Genomic DNA, 20,501 nt, shown 5'->3' with positions numbered 1-20,501 from the left:
TCCGAGTCTCCCAATTCAGGGTCGCATGTTCGCACACGCCGCCGAAGACTTCCACGAAAACAGGAGTATATTTTTCGGGAACTTTCTTGCAAAGGTGTAAATTGATAGTCAAGGCTGAAGTGGGTTGTTTTATACTGCATAAAAATGGCACCATGCGGGAAAGAGAACTGGAATCTCAGAAACATAGAGCAGCGTAAGCCAGGGTGATCGCCTGGGGAGGTTAGTTATAGATAGGTACGGGTTAAACACATACTTCGCGCAGGTTTCACAGACATTCAACAGGCACGGTAACCTCTATTTCTCATTAAAAATTCTTGTGCATGAAGAATGAAAAGTGTCGTAATACAAAAGCGCATCATCAGATTCAGCGTGCTATAATGCTGCCGTTAGTATTTACCTTTACTGTTCTCACATTTTTTTTTAACGGTGGTGATCATTCACACATTGCAAGAGGCACATAAAAACGTGCCTCATGATCATATCTCAGTTTTGGCACGTAAAACTCCGGAACTTAAGCGCATCCTGCCGCTGACTGTGGGAGAATAAGTTGCCTCTTTTAATACCTATAAGTGCACTCTCTTTGCTATACAAAATACAGCTGTTGCTGCAGAGTATGCTGTGCTTGTATGCTACTCTGTCTTCCTGTTCAGTATTGGTTAAAAGATCAGCTGGCACCATTATCAGCTGCCTAGCGATAAAGCAGAAGCTCTAAGACGGAGGTCCCTAGTTTAAATCTTGTTACTACGTGTATGGCGACAGGGGCGTATAAATTTCTGCTGCAAGTATACCAGATTGTCGGCTCCACCACACCAACGCCTTTCTTCTTCCCGAAACAAGGTTGCTGGCACGCATTCGCCAGTGTTTAGCTCCATCGGCGAGTATAATATTACGCCAGCCATCGCGTCGTTGTTTTGCATTATTTGCAAAACGGCACCCTGTTTTACAAATTGTTTTTATGAGTGCGTGCTTGCCGACGAGAACAGACGGGACGAAAAAAAAATCCTCAGATACCAATGCGTAAGCTGAAGTTACAATAATTAACATTTTAAATTTATGGTTACAATACTTTATTAAAACAGATCGCGTTTCAGAGGCTAAACTGCTAAGCGACAGCTGTCGAGTTATGGCCCGGCACAGCGGCGGTTGGGGGGGGAGTGGGGTCTAGCGAGCCACCATGTACGTCGACTTTCTGTCCCGGAGAATATGACGTAAGGCCTGTGTTAACGTACTGTCGTAAAATGAGCCCATACGTGTTTGACGACTGTCGTGTACTGCACGTAAAACTAAATGTCGGGAATATGATAGAAACAGATAGCACAGACTTAGTTTTACTACACGTCATTTCGTTTTTTTTCTTTTGTTTTTGTTAACCACACGGGGACCCCCCAAGCAAGCTACAGCAGAAGTCGCAAGTTTAAATCTTCTTATTACGTGCATAGTGACCGTTCCGCATTCATTTCTTTTACGAGCATCCAGTGCCCTGTTGCTAACGCGCTAACGACGGGACAGAGCAACGCCTTTGGCGGAATTAAAAAAAACAAAAAACAGAGACGGCTTTGAATTTGTCTTTATTTAATTCCCACAATACTATTATCCTTATTCCAGACTTCGGCAGGTCAACAATAAAATACGCGCATATAAATATTATGAGTGCTAACGAAATGGAAAATGAAGTATTTCTAAAATAATATAGTTGTGTTATAGTATACTGTTGGTCGAGAAAAGACACCAAGTTCCAGTAACAAAAGCAAACACACTCGGAAGGAACTTTCTTTTTTTCTGGCGATGCGGTATTCTGTTCTTGAAATGAGTAGATCCAAAATGACGGACACGGCGCTGGCTAAAACCTCAGTAAAACCTAACCACAGTTGACAATCTGCACTGTGTCCGTTTTCCTGGCTTTCTGCATCGCATTAGGTCTTCTTTCGCGCCTCGCCTCAAGAGTAAAAACGGATTTTTGCGTAAGGGTATATACGAACACATGAATATCAATAATGAATGGATAGATAAATCCATAATTGGATCGTAGGTAACTAGAGCATGAGAATTAACAACGGAAGAATAAACCTATTAATTTTTTTTCCCGAGGAGTGAATTGCGAGAGAGGTCCATTCACTGGCTAGGAAATGGGAACGAAAAAGCAGCCTGTCAGCCTGTTCCTGCGCTTTATCAAATTGGTGTAAGTAGCCAGCGTGTTAGACAGGCACGTAGGCAAGGCGGGGGCCCCGGGGGCCCGGGCCCCCCCCGAAATTTTTCCAGCCCTCTATATTCCCAGGCAACTTTTTTTTGTTTTTGCCATGGAAAGATTGTCTTTCGAACAATTAGGCCTTGGGCCCCCCCCGAAAAAAAATCCTGGCTACGTGCCTGGTGTTAGAATTAGTAATGTAGCCTTCAAGACGTTTCTGTAAGTCAGGACAATTTTTTTTTATTGAGGACTAAGTGGCGCACGACCCCAGAAAAATGTCTTTCGAATCCGAGTGAAGCTATTCTAGAGTCAACCACGCCATACGAGGGCTCAGAACCGTACCAATGCGCTCCATGGCTATAACAGGACCAGGCCACATTGTGGAAATAACTGCTTACTCGCACATTTCAGGATCATAAAATGACCCTCAGTGCATCGCGGTTGTGTTGTTCCTGAAGCGGGCGAGAGTAAAACCAGCAGCCGCAGTACATGTTCCTCGGATCTCTGCAGGCTCAGTCAAGCCGCCATTTAAATTCCAGCCTGCCAGACTTTAACAGTATGGTACATAGTATACTGTACAAAGCGAACATATTCGTGCTGTTTGGAGAACCGTGAGGTAATATAAGATGTCAAATGCTTAAACTAAGATTCTGAGAACTTTTGAGCCATATAGTAGTGCTAAGTGACGGCTATACCACAAAAAATACACAAGGTGATGCAAGTAACAGGCTGGCGTCCACTCGCACTCCACAGTGGAAAGTAATCGCAAAGGAAATCCACATGAGATATCCTAAAAGGACGCTCCACGGGGTCCAAAGCGAGCGAAAATGACAGCGCATAGAGTCTTTAGGGAACCGGTAGCTGATTAGTGATTTTACAGTTGGCAGTCTTGGGCTCACTTTTTTTTTTTTTGAGATAGCGTTCACTTGTTCTAGTGAAGAGGCTTAATCGAGTGGAAGCAACTCTAATGTATAGAATCATAGAAGCATCAGCGTACACCACCGCTCGGGCATTCAGAACTAGGCGAGGTACGTCTCCACTGTGCATGTATATATATATATATATATATATATATTATATATATATATATATATATATATATATATATATATATATATATATATATATATATATATATATATATATATATATATATATATATATATGGTGTGAATAATAATAATAATAATAATAATAATAATCCAGATTAATGGCTCCAATGGTGATGATGATATGTGGGTTTTAATGGCGCAAGGGCCATGCTTTGGCCAAAGAGCACCATGAAAAATGATAAAAGAGTAACAATGGTCCGTGATTTACGATGGCATGTAAGGGATGCGAGCTATGTTAATGTTACACGGCTGTAGGCGGGCCTAAAATTCCGCGCCCTGGAGCGGGTAAAACATATAGGTATTAAAATTATGAGAGTGACGTGACGTGTGTAGTGAGGATCAATGACAAGTGGTCGTGATAATGAAAGTATAGAGAGATGGCAACAGCACGAATGCCTCGTCAACAGCCCTTGTGTCCAAGGGCCGCGAGGCAGCTGCTATTTTAATGTAGCCACCGCAGCAGCAACCCCTACTCAGAGGTTATGCTACGGGTTGCCGGAAAATATGACATTAAACATATTTACATCCCCTGAAAACGCGAACAATAATTCGTAGCTGAAAAGCGGTTCCCTACCTATGGACATCGATGGATGCAATGGTACTTGATGTCGGTGGGGAAACGGAAAATGTTTTCTTCTACTAGCATCCAATTTCTTGCATTGTATTAAAATATGAAGCGCGGTGAGTGGCACACCGCATTTATCACACACAGGTGGATCACCACCGGACAAAAGGTATGCATGTGTCGTGAGGGTGTGTCTTATTTGTAGTGTTACTGGTAAGTGTTACCTGTGTGCGGCGTGACCTGGATACTGGTGTCCAATTTCCAAGATTCGGCTCGATAACAAGTCGCTTAATTTTGGTTTGCTTATGCCATAAACGCTACCAATACGCTCTGAGCTTTTATTTTAGCAGGTGTTTAAGTTCATGTGCAGGGACAGATATCGGTGTTTTGGCGGCAACGTTGTCGTGGGCGGAGGCAGCTAGTTGGTCCGCCATTTTGAAGGCTTAAACCCAGCTCCGTTGCATTTCTGGAGTGATTGTTCTCGAAAATAAGCTGACTACGAGCTCGGAAGATACACTCCAAACCATGTAACCTTTAGATATACTTGTAAATGTATGTCTTTTTTTTGTTTACAGGTTTCTTGACATTATTTCAATGATTACAACGTTTTATACATTGCTTAAACGTTACAAGATACGCTACTATCGATGCAAAGTGCGTTTTCAGCGTTCAATCTACTACCATTACCTGCCGTAGAAGTTCAGCGGCTGAGGTGTTGCGCTGCTACGCTCGAGGACACAGGTTCGACTCCCAAGCACGACGGTCGCATTTCGATGGGGGCGACATGCAAACAATCGCCATGTAATTAGGTTTATGTTCACGTTAAAGAACACCAGATGTTTAAAATCAATACAGAGTCTCCCACTACGGCGTGTCCCGTAGTGTGGTTTTCGCACGTAAAACCTCCGGAAATTATTAGCACATATGTTCCCTGTGCGTTTGTGTCTCTCTCGTTCCTTACCCTTCCAGCTTTCAAACCCCTCCATCCCTTCCCTCTGTGTAGAGTTGGCAAACCGGCTATTCTGAACTGGTGAAACTCCCTGCCTTTTCCCTCTCCCGTTTCCTTCCTCCACCTGTCAACTCGCACTAGTCGTGTATATGAAGGTACATCGCAATTTTAAATGCGAAGCATTTCTTAGCGAACTTCTGCGACTTTGAGCGTATCTATCTATCTATCTATCTATCTATCTATCTATCTATCTATCTATCTATCTATCTATCTATCTATCTATCTATCTATCTATCTATCTATCTATCTATCTATCTATCTATCTATCTATCCGCCTACGACTTTTTGCTCTCGTGGTCACTTGGTTAATCGAATGTACACCAAAATTGGTATGGTGTAACATGACTGTATGACATAACATGAAAATCATGACACGCATGTCATGTACAGCATGATTTACATGCCACGCTCATGGTTCGCTGGCGGCCGTTTCGCTAGCTTGATATACACCAAAATTGGTATCTTGCGACGTGACTGTGTGACGAACATTAACGACACGAGTTAACATGAAAATCATGACACGCACGTCATGTACAGCATGACTTACGTGCCACGCTCATGGTGCGCTGGCGGCCGTTTCGCTCGCTTGATCTACCCCGAAATTGGTATTGAGTGACGTGACTGTGTGACGAACGTAAATAACACACGAGTTAACATGAAAATCATGACACATATGTCATGTACAGCATGACTTACGTGCCACGCTCATGGCGCGCCGGCGGCCGTTTCGCTAGTTTGATCTACCCCGAAATTCGTATTGCGCGACGTGACTGTATGACGAACATAAAAACTCGAGTTAACATGAAAATCATGACACGCATGTCATGTACAGCATGACTTACGTGCCACGCTCATGGGGCGCTGGCGGCGGTTTCGCTAGATTTATATACACCAAAATTGGTATCTTGTGACGTGACTGTGTGACGAACATAAAAAACACGAGTTAACATGTAAATCATGACACGCATGTCATGTACAGCATGACTTACGTGCCACGCTTATGGCGCGCTGGCGGCCGTTTCGCTAGCTTTATATACACCAAAATTGGTATCGTGCGACGTGACTGTGTAGCGAACATAAATAACACGTGTTAACATTAAAATCATGACATGCATGTCATGTACAGCATGACGTACGTGCCACGCTCATGGTGCGCTGGCAGCCGTTTCGCTAGCTTGATATACACCAAAATTGGTATCGTGCGACGTGACTGTGTAGCGAACATAAATAACACGTGTTAACATTAAAATCATGACATGCATGTCATGTACAGCATGACGTACGTGCCACGCTCATGGTGCGCTGTCGGCCGTTTCGCTAGCTTGATATACACCAAAATTGGTATCTTGCGACGTGACTGTGTGACGAACATAAAAAACACGAGTTAACATTAAAATCATGACATGCATGTCATGTACAGCATGACGTACGTGCCACGCTCATGGTGCGCTGGCGGCCGTTTCGCTAGCTTTATATACACCAAAATTGGTATCGTGCGACGTGACTGTGTAGCGAACATAAATAACACGTGTTAACATTAAAATCATGACATGCATGTCATGTACAGCATGACGTACGTGCCACGCTCATGGTGCGCTGTCGGCCGTTTCGCTAGCTTGATATACACCAAAATTGGTATCTTGCGACGTGACTGTGTAGCGAACATAAATAACACGTGTTAACAGGAAAATCATGACACGCATGTCATGTACAGCATGACTTACGTGCCACGCTCATGGCGCGCTGGCGGCCGTTTCGCTAGCTTTATATACACCAAAATTGGTATCTTGCGACGTGACTGTGTAGCGAACATAAATAACACGTGTTAACATTAAAATCATGACATGCATGTCATGTACAGCATGACGTACGTGCCACGCTCATGGTGCGCTGGCAGCCGTTTCGCTAGCTTGATATACACCAAAATTGGTATCGTGCGACGTGACTGTGTAGCGAACATAAATAACACGAGTTAACAGGAAAATCATGACACGCATGTCATGTACAGCATGACGTACGTGCCACGCTCATGGTGCGCTGTCGGCCGTTTCGCTAGCTTGATATACACCAAAATTGGTATCTTGCGACGTGACTGTGTAGCGAACATAAATAACACGTGTTAACAGGAAAATCATGACATGCATGTCATGTACAGCATGACGTACGTGCCACGCTCATGGTGCGCTGGCGGCCGTTTCGCTAGCTTTATATACACCAAAATTGGTATCGTGCGACGTGACTGTGTAGCGAACATAAATAACACGTGTTAACATTAAAATCATGACATGCATGTCATGTACAGCATGACGTACGTGCCACGCTCATGGCGCGCTGGCGGCCGTTTCGCTAGCTTTATATACACCAAAATTGGTATCTTGCGACGTGACTGTGTAGCGAACATAAATAACACGTGTTAACATTAAAATCATGACATGCATGTCATGTACAGCATGACTTACGTGCCACGCTCATGGCGCGCTGGCGGCCGTTTCGCTAGCTTTATATACACCAAAATTGGTATCTTGCGACGTGACTGTGTAGCGAACATAAATAACACGTGTTAACATTAAAATCATGACATGCATGTCATGTACAGCATGACGTACGTGCCACGCTCATGGTGCGCTGTCGGCCGTTTCGCTAGCTTGATATACACCAAAATTGGTATCTTGCGACGTGACTGTGTAGCGAACATAAATAACACGAGTTAACAGGAAAATCATGACACGCATGTCATGTACAGCATGACTTACGTGCCACGCTCATGGCGCGCTGGCGGCCGTTTCGCTAGCTTTATATACACCAAAATTGGTATCTTGCGACGTGACTGTGTAGCGAACATAAATAACACGTGTTAACATTAAAATCATGACATGCATGTCATGTACAGCATGACGTACGTGCCACGCTCATGGTGCGCTGGCAGCCGTTTCGCTAGCTTGATATACACCAAAATTGGTATCTTGCGACGTGACTGTGTGACGAACATAAATGACACGAGTTAACATGAGAATCATGACACGCATGTCATGTACAGCATGACTTACGTGCCACGCTCACGGCGCGCTGGCGGCCGTTTCGCTAGCTTTATATAGACCAAAACTGGTATCTTGCGACGTGACTGTGACCTCTTCGTACCTGGGCGTTAGCGTACGTTCGTATGAAACGTTGCTAGGTGAAAATCGGTTCGCAACAACCGTACTCCATTACAGTGCAGGCCAATGGGCCTTGGCCGGGACCAACGAAAGATTCGTATCCCCCCGAAATTCGTATGAGCTGTGATCGTATCACCGAGGTTTCACTGTATATAGTGCGGCTAAGCGTTCTGTAGACGGGCTTTTTTTCACGTTCTCACCGCGGAAACACGCTGCACCCTCAAGGTTGATGGAAATGTTAGGAAGTAAACTAAAGCGCATCTCAAAACGACATCTTGCACCTTAAAGGGGTCATGAAGCACTCCTTGGGCTTGTTGAAAAAACACATCCTGTGGAAAGCTGACACGGCTATGAACTGCTCTGCGAAATATTACAGTCGTGCGCGCCGCGTAAAGGCCGCAAGCGGAACGCGAAGTTGCCATTTCCCCAGGCACCCTCTTTTCAAACAGAGGCCGGTTCTCACTCTCGTCGGTGGGCGGGGCGTCTGCACGTTGACGTCGCGGATCTGCCAGTTTACGTCGCAAGATACATAGCATGCTTATTGGCCGACAGCCGACGTAAATCGAGAGCGGCGTTCGGATCAGATGCGCTTTTTGCCACGGGTTGCCGCCACTTGCCGGCGCCGCACTCCTCAATACATGGTAGCCGCACTCGCGCGCGCGAATTACAACGGGAGAGCGATCGCGTTTCATGACGCGCGCTGACGTAACTTCTTTCCCCCGTACTATCCCTCCCTATGTAGCTTCCAGTGCGCTCGTCGGCACGAGAAAAGAGTGAAAGCGCTGAGAGCGTGAGCCAAACCCCCGTAACTCCGCTCATTCTTGACGGATTCGAGAAATTTTTGCGGCAATTGATTCGGGAGGCAGTAAACTCCGATACTGAGGGCATTAGATCATTACTTGGAAAAGTGGTTCATGGAAGTGGTTCAGACACAATGTGCGATCAGCAAAAAATGACCCTTGATAATTGTTTGCATCGCTCATTTTATGGGAGCTTGTACAGCAACGCGCATAACGGCGTCAACCCGTTAACTGACAGCTTTAGTTGGGTATCCGCAACAGCCCCGCGGACGCAGGCTGCTGTTGGAAATGGCTGGCAGATAACTTCCGCAGAGCTGCTGCAGACGCCCAGCTAAAGCTGTATGATTAGTACCTACGAAAGCAGTACACTCACCGTTAAAGGGCGCACGTTGCCCATATCCGCAGCTCCATGAATATTCCGCCCTCCAAGCGTGACTTCGAGCACGGAGCCTGGCGTCAACGCCATTGAAGATGCGAATTTTTGTTCGAACACAAAATTGCACGACAGGCAACTGACGCAACCCGCGCAACCAACGCGACGCATTCCAAAAGACCGAGCCATGACCGAGCCAACCGAGCAGACTGAGAGAGAAGGCCGACGCGCGGCGCCAGCCCTGGCCAGCCCGGCTGGCTCCGTCGGCGAGCGAGGCGAGACGCACCAGAACGGCGCCGAACGGCAAACGCGCGATACGTATGGCGTATACGACGTCGCCTTCATCACGGAAGCCAATCGAAACGCGCTTCAGGAGAGTCCCGTGACTCCAGCTCGAAATGCTAACTCTCTTTCTCTTCATCTACCTTCCAAAAGGGGTCAAAAGGACACCCGAAGAGAGTCACGCGACCGTGACCCTCTTTTGACTCTTTTTTTTTTCTTAGAGTGTACTGACTCCTGCTAAACAGATAGTTGTTGAGTTGAACGGCAGTTAACGCTGAAAGTGCTGTTTAACTGAAGATAACTGCGAAGTCAATTCATATCGATCGCGAAAGTTGGAACGAAAATGGATGAAAGAACTTTATTGTTTGTCCGGCAGATTAACGGCCCGGGCTCAGGTCTCCCATGTCGGGACGTGAAGGCCTTGCCTCTCCGCCGCTTCACGGGCCTGCTGGACTGCCCAGAGTTGGTCGGCGAGCTTGGAGCTGCGCAGAGCGGCTTCCCACCTCGCCGAGAGAGCATCGGGATTAATACGTTTGGCTTTAGCGTCGCATTCCCAGAGCATATGCTTAAGCGTAGCTGTGTCTGTCTGGCAGACCTTACAGATGCTGGTGTTATAGATCTCGGGGTATATTCGGTGATATAGCAGTGGATTAGGGTAAGTGTTCGTTTGCAGCTGTCTCCAGGTAACCGCTTGAGCTCTGCATAGATTGCCACGAGGCGGAGGGTAGCATCGCCGGGCCAAGTAGAAGGTCTTGGTCAGTTCGTTGTATCCCGTAAGTCGATCCCGGTCCGCGAACTCTTCGACAAGGCCAGCTCCTTCCGCACGGGTTGTTGCGTCGCGTGCGGCGGAGTGCACTGCCTCGTTAAGGTTGGGGAAGTGCGGGCAGACTTCGCCCATATGGGCGGGAAACCAGATCAAGGTAGCCTGAGAAACATGGCCGGCATTCGCGAGTATACGAAGGGCTTCGATCGAAATCCTACCCTTAGCGAAATTCCGTACAGCTGTGCGCGAGTCACTGAGTACAGTCTGAGTGTCAGCGTCAGTTATGGCCAGAGCAATGGCCATTTCTTCAGCTACCTCCGGGTGTGGGGTCTTGACACTAGCTGCGTGCGTTGTTGTTTTCTCTGTGTTGATCACGACGATCGCGAACCCTCGTCCGTCCGGATAGCACGCGGCGTCAGTGAAACGCGCGTTCTTATCGGTACAGTATGCTTTCAATAGAAGTGTAGCTCTGGCTTTTCTGCGACCTGGGTTGTAAATCGGGTTCATGTTTCTTTGCACCGGGGTGACTTGTATCTTCTCTCTTATCCCCTTAGGTATGTCCGCCTTGTCACCGTGCTGTCGGTGATATGTGATGCCCAACTCTTGTAATATATGCCTTCCCGTGCTGGTGATGGTGAGCCTTTCGAGGTGTGAAATTCTTTGCGCTTCCGCTATCTCGTCCAAAGTGTTATGGATCCCCAGTTGGAGTAACCTCTCAGTGCTGGTGGATTCCGGTAGGCCGAGGGCGACTTTGTATGCCCTGCGGATGATAGTGTTAATCTTATTCTTTTCGCCTTTATACCAATTGTGCATAGACGCTACATATGCGATGTGACAAATGACAAAGGAGTGGATCAGCCTGATGAGGCTGTCCTCCTTCAGTCCACCTCTTCTATTTGTGATCCTGTTGAGTAAGTCTGACGGCGTTGGTGGTCTTGTGAGTGAGTCTCTTTATAGTTTCACCATTCACCCCGTTGGATTCGATAATCATTCCAAGGACTCGGATGCGATTGACAATAGGGATGGTGCCCCCGTCTTTGGTCTGTAATTGGATCTCTTCGTTTTCTGTTGTTTTAACGAAACTCTTGGGGGGCCTGCCCTTGAGGGTAGGCCGGTACAGCAAGAGTTCTGACTTTTTGGGAGAACATAGAAGACCGGTGCCAGCCAGGTACTCCTCGACTACCTCAATGGATCCTGCAGGGCCGTCTCAATCTGTCCGTCGCTACCCTTAAAGGACCAGATCGTGATGTCATCCGCATATATTGTGTTATTGACATTGCTCACTGTTTGAAGCCTTTTGGCAAGGCCAATCATGATCAAATTGAAGAGCATTGGAGAGATTACCGAGCCCTGCGGGGTTCCTCTGCTGCCGAGCTCCTGTTCTTCGCTTGCGATATCGCCCGCTAGAAGGATGGCTTTCCTTCCAGTGAGGAAATCTCTAACATAGTTATAAATCCTCTCACCAAGGTCGAGCTCGGATATTTGTCTCAGAATGGCGGAATGGCTGACATTGTCAAAAGCACTCTCCAGGTCTAGGCCCAAGATCGCCTTTGTGTTGCGAGACCTGTTATCGAGAGCCTGATGCTTGAGCTGGAGCATCGCATCCTGCGTCGACAGGTGTGCCCGGAAGCCTATGATGGTGTGCGGGTATGCTTCCGTAGACTCGATGTAGTTGTTGACGCGGTTGAGGACCGCGTGCTCCATTACCTTCCCTACACACGAGGTTAGGGAGATAGGTCTAAGAGTGTCGAGACCGGGGGTTTTGCCAGGCTTGGGGATTAGGACTGTCTTGGCCGTCTTCCACTGCACTGGTATGTTTCCAGCCCTCCAACGTTCATTTATGTAATCCGTGAGCCTGACTAGCGAGTTCTCATCAAGGTTCCGAAGCGCTTTATTAGTAACACCATCCGGCCCAGGCGCCGAGCGTCCGTTGAGGTCGTGCAGTGCTGCTCGGATTTCTACCTTGGAGAAGTCTTCGTCCAGTGGTGTGTTTGCTTCACCGCTGTAATCCGTGTGTGTGACAGCTGGGCCCAATGGAAGATACTTATGAATTAGCACATCGACGACTGCTTGCTCTCCTAGTTCTCGCACGCTTGTATGGAGAAGCCTGGCGAGGCATTGTCTCTGATGGGTTTTGGTCTTTGTGCTGTCAAGGAGGTGTCGGAGAATCTGCCATGTCTTTCCGTTGTGTAGCTGACCATCAACGGAATTACAAAGCTCATCCCATTGTTGTCTACACAAGATACGACAGCGTTCCTCAATGGCCTTGTTTAGCTCGGCAACCTTCTTTTTGAGTTTACGATTGAGGCGCTGGCCTTTTCAGCGATTCAGGATGGACATCTTAGCCTCGATTAGATGCGCCAGACGGCTGTCCATTCTGTCGGTTTGGACATCGGTCGTTATCGTCTTAGTTGCGCGTTTTACGTCCGCGTTGAGTGACTGCATCCACTCTTCGATGTCTGTGATGGGGTTATCACTCGACTGCTGCGCCTCTCTTTTGGAACGAAACTCGTCCCAGTCCGTTCACCGGAACTCGCGCATGTTCCGCCCTGCCTGGCCCGGGGTTGGTACATTTATCTCAACGATCATGTGGTCGCTGCCAAGATCTGCCATGGTGTTTCTCCACGTGACGTCCCCCGCATGTATGACAAACGCGAGGTCGGGCGTGGTATCTCGGCACGCCGACGTGCCCAGTCTCGTTGGGTTGGTTGGACCTGTGATTAAAGTGTAGCCTAATTCGGTCGTGTCTTGCCAGAGCTGCCTGCCTTTGATGGTATCATATGCGTAGCCCCACGCCTTGCAGGGAGCGTTGAAGTCACCTCCTAGAATTAGTGGGCTGTCCCTCGCCACAGCGACAGCCTTTTTAAGGAGTGCGAGAAAACGCTGCTTCAGGTTAGACGGACTACTGTACACATTTAGAATGAATATACTGCCTTTCATATTCCGTTCTGGGAGCAGCTCAATCAGTACGTGTTCGATCTTGAATCACTTGATTTCGTGAGTGATTACGGTGTATCTCTTTTGGACAAGAGTGATCGTTCCCCTCCCTTCGGTGAGAGCCACATGCTCTTGGTATCCCGAGATTTTCGCTGTCGTATTGAGTGTCTCCTGCAGTAAGATGACTGCTGGCTTGCGCTCCATCATCCTAATGTGCTGCTGCAGAACTGCCTTCTTGTTAGCGAAACCCCTGCAGTTCCACTGCCATATAACGAGATTGTTATTGAGAGGCGCCATGATGGTTGTTTAGAGAACCGGGGCCCTGCCCACCATGCATGGGTCGTAGGAATTCAGCTTCATTGTATTGTTGTTGTTGCACCATCTGCGGTTGTTGCTGCTGGCTGGTAGCCTTGAGGCTGTTAACATTGCACTCGATGCTGGCAACCTTGCTCACAAGACTGGTCATGGCCATTTGAAGATTTTTGATGTTCTCTTGCATCATCACCATCATGTCTTTGATCTCAGATCTAACTTGGCCAGCAATGCTGCCCCCTTCTGAGAGTTGCAGAGCGCGCTTTTTAGCTGCGGGAGTGCCTGTTTCGTCCATCGGAGTAGTTGCAGACCCCTTAGCAGGCATGACGTCAGGGGCTGCCCGTGCCTTTTTAAGTTCGTGTACTTCACTGGTCAGTCTTTGAATTAGGTCACGCATAACTGCGTTTTCCTTCTTTAACATTTCAATATCCCTGTTGTCCACTGCTTTATCGTTATTACTGTTGCTAGTGCTGGTATTACTATGCTCAGGGTGCATACCCGATGCCCCTCGCGAGGTGGCCCCAGCCGCGTCTGCATAGCTCACCGTTTTGGTAGAGCCGGATCGTTGACGGGATGCGGACCTGGAACTGGACCGTGCCTTGCCCTGGGAACGGCTCCGGGATCGGCTCCGGGACCTGCTCCGGGAGCTCGATCTCGAACGGTGCTCCAAGGACGGGAAGTCTTCCACTGTCGGTAGACTCTGCTCAGCTTGCTTCTCCCATCTTCTTTTGCGAACCAGGTACGGAGTCTTGTATCGCGCCTTGCATGTCCTATCGGCAGTCAGGTGCGCTCCGCCGCACAAGTCGCACTTTGGGTTGCATTGATGTCCTTGATCCGGGTTGCGGAGTCCGCAACCCCGGCAGACCCTGTTGTTCGGATTGGGGCACACGTCCATCCGGTGGCCTAGGTGGCCACACTTGTAGCACACGTCGATCTTTTTACGGTACAACGAGCATCTCATCAGCGTAGCACCGTACCTGACAAGACTTGGCACTTTTAGTCCGTCAAACGCTACTATCACAGCGGTTGTCGTTCCTATGCGTTTGGCTGCTAGCGCCGTTGGATTTCTCGAGTTGACAATCTTGCGATCCAGCTCTTAGGGTCCGTCTTCAATGGGAATGCCACGAATCACTCCCTTGGCAGTGTTGTCTGGGGCCGTCTCATACGCGTTGACATCGTAAACCATTTCTCGGATCCGCAGTTGCCGCATGCGAACATAGCGGTCCGCGTTGGTGCGTCTTGGAGTACTTACAACCACGATATTCTATCGTAGGTTCGGGCAGACTGTGTCTTCCATGCTCTCCTCTGTTGAGATCCCGGCAGCTGCGAAAATAGCGGTGGTGACCGTCGGGGCACCGATCTTGAGAATATCGAGGCCTCCCTGGGGCCTGATAACGATCTTGATTTCCTCTCGTGGAAGCGGTGGCATCCTGCGAGCTTTAATGGCTCCAAGTTTGACTCGTGTCTTGCGAGTAGCTCCATGTCCCTTCGGGCCAGCGCCTTCCAGCACCGACCCATCCAACAAAGCGTCGTCGCGCCGTGGAGCTCCCGCCCTACGGGCGCCGGCAGTTCTCCAGCCCGTTTCCTCGGTGATTTCTTCCGGCGCAATATCTTCGCCGGCAACCTGGTATTCCATCGTTGATTGGCGTTTGCTTAGCGTCGACGTAGCCGGGAAACCGAACGCCGCAGGCGCCGCGCGCCTGTGCTCCGGCGAGCAGCTCTGGAACTAAAAGCGGTGAAAAACATATTGCCCCAGACATAACACGCGGCATGCCACTGAAGCGCGACTATAGCTGAAGTGGGGACAAATAATGAAAACGAAATGCTCAGTGGAATGTATTTGATTTTAAGTGCGACAAAATAAACTGGCACTTTAATTCACGGTATATCTGGCGTTTTGCTAAATAGTTGATTGCCTCATTTTTTGTTCAATCGCCCGAAATAAGGGGCGTATGCAGGCAATCTCATAATCTGTGCTTGTGTTTAGTTTGGCGCGTTGTCGGATCAACTAGGCACCGCTCACTTTTGCACATTTTCTCGCGCGTTTTTTTTTCTCCGTTGGCTATTCCTTTCCATATGTGTTGTTTACCTGGCGTGACGCTTAACTGAAGCTAAACTAGCTCACGGCAGTTGTCGATAACCGTTCCTATGACTGCAGACTGCTTTCGTTGGCGCGCGGCCGGCGTGCTGTCGGCGTTCGGGACGATGAATGCGGCACGCTACGCGACAAAACGCTGCTCTGTGTACTGCTGCAAAAGTGGCCCTTTCACGGCTGGTCTCTCCCTCCAGCAGTACCCCCTTGAATGGGCGACGTGAGTTTTTGAACTATTCTGCCATTGTGCTCGTGAGCCGTTGTATCCTGATAACTTTCAACTGTAAAGTGTTTTGGCGTGTAGTAGATCTGTACAAAATTTGACTAATAAAATAAGCTTGCTTCTGAAATATGTCTTGTTCGTCTTTCTGTTCTCTCGCATACGGCTATTAGCGAGCCGCAAAGACGCAAAAAAAAAAAAAAGATCGCTTCGCTACCAAATGCAAGTAAAAGAGCAGCACTTTGAAAGAAATATCGCATAATTTCGCGCCCTGGAGCGTAAAAGCGCGACGTCGCTACCACTTCCGGTAGTGACGCCTTTTTTCTTTAATTTTTTTTTGCTCGTTGTTAGTTGTCCGAGTCGCTTGCAATAAGCCGCCATCTTCTTGACACTGAAGCCCATATGTCAAGAAGATAGCGAGATATATGTCAAGAAGGTAGCGAAGCTTCCATTAATGGAAGCTCTTCTGCTAGTTTACATATACCTTGAACGTTGTACTTATAATTACACATCAATTTTTTATCGTGTTCAGTTAACCCATGTGAACACGTGATAACGACTTGGAAGTATCTGTAAAAGTATATAAAGCTTACTCTCGCATCTGACATTAACTAATTTCGAGGTAAGTATCTTCTTGCAAACGTGTTTTATTGTCTCGGCGGATTTTTGCCGTCGTCGTCATGTCCCGAATATGAATATTTATGTAGATATAAATAAAAGCCACAAATAAAAGTAATTCAGAAGAAAAAAATTCCGAAGCGCTCGACCGGGGTTTCGAACCTGCGACCCCTCGCTAAGCAGCTCGCTGCCTACGCCGTGTTTCATTCATTCTGCAGGATACTAACGGCAGAATACAAACGCAAGCGGCGTTGGGTGAAACGCACGGGACGCCACACGTGGCGAAATTAAAGTTATGCGAGACGCGGGCAATGTTGCATCGTTGCCCACGCTGCGTTTGCGTCGTATCGCTGGCGACCCACGCTAGTTTTCCATTTTGGGGTTGTAGCACCTCGCCACTCGTGGCCAGTGGGCCAGGGAAAAAGAAGAGCGTCTTGTGGCTCGTGGTGGCGCGAGCTAGTGGGAACGCTTTGACTCTTGTGGACTTATGCCACAGGAGGGAAGAAACGAGACGGCTGAACTAGAATCACAGTATATATGTTACACCGCGACCAGACTCCTGTGGCTAAAATCACAGCACAAGACACCCACGAAGAAATGAAACGTAAGACACAAGCACTGAACTAACAACTGCTTTATTCTTTCATGCGCCAATGCGTATGTAAGCCCAAGGCAAACTTACCGCACATGCGCACGCAGCAATAGCTGTAAACGAAAACGTGTAACAAGCATGATAGCGCATTACATATATACGCGAAGACATGAAATCGCCCCGCCACGGTGGTCTAGTGGTTATGGCGCTCGACTGCTGACCCGAAGGTCGCGGGATCGAATCCCGGCCGCGGCGGCTGCATTTTCGATGGAGGCGAAAATATTTGAGGCCCGTGTACTTAGATTTAGGAGCACGTTTAAGAACCCCAGGTGATCCAAATTTGCGGAGCTCTCCACTACGGCGTCTCTCATAATGATATCGTGGTTTTGGGACGTTAAACCCCAGATATTATTATTAAGACATGAAATCATATGGGTGCAGGTACAAAGAAGAGAAGGAGTAAGAAAGACAAGGTAGTGCGCTTGCGCTGAAATTTTAGCCTCAGGAATATGAAGCGCCGTCTTTATTTTCTTCTCTTGAGGTCGCGCGCTCTGCGCTTTTGTTTGCCGCCCAAAGGAAGGCGTTGCAGAGTCTCAACGCGAGCGTAAGAGTCCGAGAGTGGCTTGCGTTCTGCGCATGCGTCCTGGCGGCTAGCAAATGTCTTTAGTCCCGAATTCTAAATCTGTGTAGCGTTCTACCGGAGTTGGGATGTGCGCCTTCGACTTTTACTTTGACATACAGAACGTGATCGACCGTGTTCGCGCGATTAGGCAGTTATAGTTTAGCGGGCTTAGCGGAATAGCGGGCTTACCGGAATAGCGGGACCGAAATGCGCATGCGCAGTACCGTACGTGACCCGTAGCGTTTACCGTACGCACGCTATTTTTCAGATTTAGCGTTAGCGTGTTTGCGTGGTTAACGTAGTGTACGTAAAACATTGCGGCGGTTTTCGACGCCCGCTTCGAACTGAATTTAGTGTTGATGTGGACGGATCCACTTCTTTCGTAGCAAACGACTGTGCGAAATTGCTTCGCTTGCCTTCAGGTAGCTTCGACGACACGGTATTACGGATAACTTAGCGTAGTTTTTGAGATCGCTTCCCATTTCGAACGTCCCTAGGCCTATCTAGAAGATCGGTGTAAACAAGTCTGTAACATGAAAATTTTCGCTTTTGCTGCTTAGTTCATATTTATTTACTTTTATCTTCACTAAAAAAAGGAGTAATATTGCTGCGTGCGGGGATACAGGCAAGCATTCTCGGTTTTGTTCTTTTCACTTTTTTTAACGCATTCACCCTTCGCTAGGTGGCGCCACCGTCCCGGCTTGGGCACGTAAACGCTATCCCGCTAAACTAAAACGCGCTTTCCGCAACCAACGTTTGCGGCACGGTAACGCTATTCCCTTAACCCCCGCTATCACGCTAACGCTAAACTATAACTGTCTATTATCTCTTGAGGAGGAGTTTTGTACGTCTCGTGCTTTCACCGCAAAGTTTGCGTTGAAGCTATATAGACCACACGAAGCTCACTTTGCTCGCTGCAGCGGCCGCGTTTGCGAAAGGAGTGATCTGCTAGGTAGAAGAGCCAAAGTAGGGGATAGTTGAAGTAAGAACTGTGACAGTTCGCCCTCGTCCTATGTATATCTGGGTGTTTTTTTCGTGCGTCCTTTGGGCTTGAGCAGCGCGCTACAAGTGTCGAACTGTGACAGTTGTTAGTTCGCACTCGCCTTGTGTGTTTTCTTTTCCTGCGTCCTTTGTGTTTGAACAGCACGCAGCAAGTTTCTAGCTGCTTGTCGTTCTTCCTATGACATTCCGATTTCTTGCTGTCGCATTCATTGCTTCACGCTTGAGGCGAAACTGTGACTTTTTTATTCACGTTGACAACGGCTTTTGTTTCATACAACCGTTCCACACCGAAGACTATGAGAAGCCTATGTACTGATTTTCTCGTTTACGTATTTGTTTAATGTGCTCGGCTAGTTTTAGTCAAGTGCGCGGTACGCTGCCTCGGGCATGAGGGCAGTGAGCGCGTGCACTACATGATATTGTTTCTGTGAATTTGTCTATGGCACATACAACACCCGGCGAATTCTCAAGGCCGCTTCACGGAGCGATAGCGAGCGTGACACCTTTCTCCTTCTGCAGCCTTCCTGAGAGCAAAAAAAGAGAAAAGGCCGAGCCCTAAACTCCAAATGCAAAGAAAGCTATATCGCCCTGAACAAACAAGAGGAAAGCAGCGGAGAGCATTCTAAGTGTTCACGGGATAAATGAAGTTGTGGCCACTTTCTTGGTCGCTACTATATAATAGTGGATCTCCACGACGGACTAAATCCGTCTTTTCTGCGACGGGCGGCTCATCATATGACTGCGCGGCCAAGATTCTGCCCGTCTTTACGTCGTCCGTGACCTCCACGGACGGGAAATGCCAAGCTACTTTTCACATCCGAATTTTGGCGGCTGCACGCTGCTGAATTAGCCTAGAATGTGCTTTGCCAGTCTTATAACATGCGTGGTTTTCGTAATGGGATCTTTTTGTGTCTACTGAACTGTAGCAGTCGAGAGATCGACGGAATGCCGTCTGGTCAGGTAAAGGCATTGTTAATAATAAATAGTACATATCACTCATACCCTTGCACAAAAAAAATCTGCAGGTGTTACTCTCTTTTAACATAAGGCGGAAGCCGGATGAGGGTCCGCGGGCTCTTCCATCGCTGGTCGCCTACGACGATACCCCTCTACACCGTGTGTGACGCACCTGCGCAGAACGTGCGCGCCCACCTTTCCGCGCAACGGCATGCCGGGGGAAGAGGAACCGTCTGCACAAGTACGCAGTTTGCTCTCCTCCCTAACTCTTTCCCTCGCATTTTCTAGACGCCTCTCGCAAAGGCGTGCGCGTAAGTGTCGAGGATCGGGAGCGCCAATATAGAAACTTAAGGCTTTCGCCGGCTGATTACGGCTAACTGCAGTTTTCTTCTGCTGGAGGAAGTAAACATTATTTAAGAGAAACGAGAGGTGGCAGCAGGGATCAAACAGAGGAGGGCTTGGGTGGAGTCTAGCTGGCCGCGACCTTCGCCACCCAGTCCGCCAGCCCGGCTTGGATTTCAGGGTTAGTGGGTCTGAGTGCGGTATCCCACGTCTCCTGTGAGGAAGCTTGCCTCAGGAGATTTCTTGGGGGATGATTTTTCTTGCAACCCTATAGAAATGATTCTGATCGGCTGGATCTGCGTCACAGTGCTTCGAGTTTCAATTATAGTCACTCTCGAATAAAACTAGGACATGGAAAGAGGAAAGACAGAGGCAAAAAGCAGACCGTAGAATTGGCTTGCGAGGTTAGGTGGACAGCCGAGACTTTCCATATAATTGCTATCGCAATAATAATGTTGGGGTTTAACGTCCTAAAACCACGATATGACTATGAGGGACGCCGTAGGGGAGGGCTCCGGAAATTTCGGCAGTTTGTCGAGCTGAACGATGCTCTCTAAATACCT

This window comes from Rhipicephalus sanguineus, chromosome 1 (assembly GCF_013339695.2).
Source record: "Rhipicephalus sanguineus isolate Rsan-2018 chromosome 1, BIME_Rsan_1.4, whole genome shotgun sequence".
Taxonomy (NCBI): domain Eukaryota; kingdom Metazoa; phylum Arthropoda; class Arachnida; order Ixodida; family Ixodidae; genus Rhipicephalus; species Rhipicephalus sanguineus.
Note: the sequence above shows the minus strand (reverse complement) of the source record.